This window comes from Priapulus caudatus, unplaced genomic scaffold, assembly GCF_000485595.1.
Source record: "Priapulus caudatus unplaced genomic scaffold, Priapulus_caudatus-5.0.1 Scaffold1897, whole genome shotgun sequence".
In the NCBI taxonomy this organism is placed as follows: Eukaryota; Metazoa; Priapulida; class Priapulimorpha; order Priapulimorphida; family Priapulidae; genus Priapulus; species Priapulus caudatus.
Window position 1 is genome coordinate 43,696 of NW_014578958.1, and position 5,207 is coordinate 48,902.

A 5,207-nucleotide genomic window follows, 5' to 3' on the forward strand; every position below is an offset into this window, starting at 1 on the left:
GAGAGAGAGAGAGAGAGAGAGAGAGAGAGAGAGAGAGAGAGAGAGAGAAAGAGAAAGAGAGAGAGAGAGAGAGAGAGAGAGAGAGTGGGTGTGGAGAGGAACGTGGGAGAGATAGATGACGTAATTATTTGGTGCGTGGGCGAAGCCTCGGATGTCTTTAAATGAATCGATTTGAGAAACATACGAGAATGGCGAGGCGATGATCGTTTGTTTGAATTGTTTAATTGTGTGTTTCATTAATAGTAACACATGTGTGATAACAACAGTAACACAGTTATGTTGCTGTCCCGTAGTAAACCCGCTCACGCACGCACGCACGCACGCACGCACACATACACACGCAAGCATGCACACCCGCACGCGCGCACACCCGCACGCACGCACACATGCACGTATACACACGCGCGCACGTGCACCAGTACACACACACACGCACGCACACGCACGCACGCACACACGCACACACGCACTTGCATGCACGCACGCACGCACGTAGGCATGCACGTTCACAGCGTTGTCAAACAGCATTATTGTCTAATAGTAGACTGCGAACACACATGATCAGCGCCATCGATGAAAGTTGGCAACACGACGTGGAGATAGCGAGACACGTGGAGCGGGAGGAGGGAGGTGGAAGGGCGAAGAGACGGATCGCACCGCTACCCGCTTCTCCCCCGTTCCGTACACACGCCCCAATACATACAGAGATATTAATCCAATTATATATGAACGAAATAAGTTCATTGGATTTCGTTGAAAACTATGAATTCATATTTATCTTGTGTTAAATCCAAGAAATTAACTTATACTATCGAAATTTTCGATCTCCCTTCGAAAAGGGAGATTTTTCTTCCCGAAGGGAGATCGAAATTTCGATAGTAAGTTAATTTCTTGGATTTAACGCAAGATAAATATGAATTCATACAATCCACAATATAGTAATATATAATTGACTATTTTCACGGAGCATCACAACCAAGCTTTTAATATACACAAACTCAACACGAGTGACACACCGTCAAGTACACCGCAATCCCAACTCTACATAATAGAAACACCCACCGCAAAAGTCATCGTCACAAAATTGGTCGTTAAATTGGAATAAGAACAACGTTTAATGGCACACTGAACACAGTAACACGTGTTATGCAATAATTTGCACGGTGAGCAACGATCGGGGACGGTACACGCTACAATGTCGATAAAAAGTCATATGTAGCCATTTGCAGCTATTTCTGACCACAGATGGCAGCACAGGTTCTACAAATTTGAGCATACAAGCACGCGTACTTGCTCGCGGACGGAGAAGTGTATGCACGCACCCACCCACCTACTAACGCCTCCAGGGGGAGGGGGTGGTGGGAAAATGGCTCCCCATCCAGAAACCTATACTAGAAAACGCGTGAAAACGCGATTCAATCATAAACGAGCAATTCAAACCGATTTTTCATACTGTTTCCCAAATTTATTGTCCATCACAACCACCCTCCCCATACCTCTATTGTAGGGGTTGCTCCAAGTCCGTTGATCTATTCCTGTATTGATCCTTACACCGAATCCTTCGCTGCACAAAGATCCTCTCCCACAATTCGGCAACGGTGTGTGATCTTCTCAGAGGAATGTCAGTTATAAACGTACACACTCCACACAGACATTACATGTACATCAAGAGTAGATAATAACACATTGTGTTATTATCTACTCTTGATGTACATACATACACACAGACATGTACATGAAAGACTTGAAAGGGCCGCGTTCAGATTTCAGCAATCTCGGGTAAATTATGGCCCAATTATGCTACATGCAAATCTTCAATGTTCTATATCAACGAGAAATAACTAGAATTCTGCGTTCAAAAATTGGCTGATGTTTGCTATACCACTGCTTACACTGCAGCAGCTATTTAGCTGTAAATTGTGAATGACGTAACACACACGGACATCATACAGCTATAATTAAACGCAGCTCTTAATTATTCGTGTTTTTTTCTTAATCATTCGGGTTGAGTGATTAAAACACTATGTGATTGAACTTTATAAGTACCGGAGGCAAACCCACGTCAACAGCAAAAGATGCAAAGTCATTAGTTATGCAAAGTAATTAATAGTGATCATTCACATTTTAAATTATAGCGCACGCCAGCTTTTTAAAAACACACACACACCAGGCTTCATGTCACCCAACCTGCAAGGTTGTAATTATTTCCGATTGAAATGAAATGACGAAAATAGGTACGAAGCCAGAATGAAAGCCTGTGTTTATACTGAAAATAATGTCGATAACGAGGCAGGTGCCAATCACAGTCCAGGCTAGATTTCCCTACGCACACATGTGCCACGTTGCAGACTAGTGGTCAAACAAAGGTGAACCATCACGCTCTCGCACCACATGACGCCTTGTTATACTTTGCAGCATCATTGCCTGTAGGGATGGCTTCCCCAGGCCACGGTGATCACGTGTGCAGCAGCAGCAGCAGCACCATCGGTAGGGATGGCTTCCCCAGGCCACGGTGATCACGTGTGCAGCAGCAGCAGCAGCAGCAGCAGCAGCAGCAGCAGCAGCAGCAGCAGCAGCAGCAGCAGCAGCAGCAGCAGCATCATCATCAACAACGATCAGTCGTTCATCGTGTAAGCACCGTCAGCCAACACGAGTCGCATGATGAGGGGGTAGAGATGCATGTGGGAACGGCCAATGATATGCTCGACTATCACACTGCAGTCTTCCTCCCCCTGCAGTCCTCCTCCCCCGCCACTCCTACAGGTCTCCTCCGTCTGACCCTCCTCCCTCTTGCACATGCCAGCTCCGGCTTCGTCTCCCGCACCTCCTTCCCTGCCGCTACAGGTCTCTTCTCCTTGACCTCCTTCGCTCACAATCTCTTCCTCTGACTGCTGTACTGCCTGTGCACACAAGTAAGAGTGAGTGAGTAATGCGTGGTCACATGCAGAGTAATACGCTGCCATACGGCCACCAGCAGATAGACGGACGAACGGACAGACAGACAGACGGGTGGACGGACGGATAGACAGACAGACACAGACAGACAGACAGACAGGTGGACGGACGGATAGACAGACACACATACAGACAAACAGACAGATGAAGGGACGAAAGGACGGACAGTCAAGCAGGCAGGCAGGCAGACAGACAGGCAGCTAGGCAGACAGGGCAGGCAGACAGGCAAGCAGGCAGGCAGGCAGACAGACAGCAGGCAGACGAACAGGCAGGCAGGCTAGGCATGCAGACAAAAAGGTAGTAGGCTGCACACACAGACAGGGCAGACTGAACTAGGGCATGTACACAGCTTGACATTACGGCATGCAAATAACCTACATTGAGCATATAACAGCCTGACATTACAGCATGATACACCTGACATTACGGCATGCAATACCTCGACATTAGACATGAATACACCTACATGCACATGCTACACCTGACATTACAGCATTGATACCCTGACATTACAGCATGCTACACCTGACTAATGACAGTATGATATACCTGACATTAACAGCATGCTACACCTACACGACATTACAGTAATGATATACCTGACGATTACCCGTAGCATGATACACCTGACATTACCGGATGATACACCTGAATACGCATGATATACCGACATTACCACGCATGATACAACTGACATTACAGCACTGATAGCACCTACTTACGGCAATGCAATATACCTACCATTAAGCAAATACAAAATCCTGACATCAGCGCATCTAGACAACCTGACATTACAGCATGATACAAACCTGACATTACAGCAGCTAAACAACTGACTAACAGTATGATATACCGACATACAAGCAATGCTAACCGCCTGACATACAGTATGATATACCTGACATTCCGCAAGTGATACACCTGACATTACCGCGCATGATACAACGCTGACATTCAGGCATGACAATACCTAGACATTACAGCAAATGATACACCTGACATCCAATAGACATGATAAAGGACATGACAGACATGAATACACCCTGACATTAGCTAGCATGATATCATGACATTAAGGCAGATACAGGACATTAGGGCACATGATACACCTGACTATTGCAGCATGCTCCTACCCTTGACATTACAAGCATGATTAACCTGACATTACGGCATGCAAATAACCTGACAGTTACAGCATGATAATAACCGAACATTACCAGCATGATACAACGCCTAGACATTACCGCATGATACACCTGAATACAACATGATACACCGTGAATACAGCATGAAACAGGACATAGTTACAGGCATGATACACCGTGACACAAGCAGCATGAATATGCATACATTACAGCATGATACAGGACATTTAGGCAGATACACCTGACAATTGCAGCAAATGATAAACCGCAGGGAAAACATAATACACATGATACACCTGACATACCAAGCATGATACACCTGACATTACATCATGAATATACCTACATTACAGCATGATAACAGGACATGTACAGGCATGATAACAACACTCGACATACAGGCATGAACACTGACATTGCAGCATGAAAGCATGAATTACCAGCATTATACAGGACATTAGGGCATGATACAGACATGACATACAGCCATGAATACACATGGCATGACGGCATGATACAGGGCCCGTTGTCAGAAACAACATTATCTAACATATAGTCTAACATAACCTTCTCTCTTAGACCGTCGAACAGAAACAAGCGCGTAAGTTACTGAATGAAAAATCGTAGCAGATTTCCATAAAAATACGAAACAAAAGCGCTGTCGACAGATCTACGAGAAAATGTTATTGTAGACTATTTTGTTTCTGACAACGGGCCCAGGACAACTAGGTATAGGAAGGCACGCTACCANAAAAAGGTAGGTAGGCTGGCACACAGACAGGGCAACCCTGAAACTAGGGCATGTTACACCTGACATTACGGCATGCAATACCTGACATTAGGGAATGTTACACCTGACATTACGGCATACAATACCTGACATTGCGGCATGCTACACCTGACATTACAGCATGATACACCTGACATTGCAGCATCATGCTACACCTGATATTACGGCATGCAATACCTGACATTACGGCATGCTACACCTGACATTGCAGCATGATACACCTGACATTAGAGCATGCTACACCTGACATTACAGCATGATACACCTGACATTACAGCATGCAATACCTGACATTACAGCATGATACACCTGACATT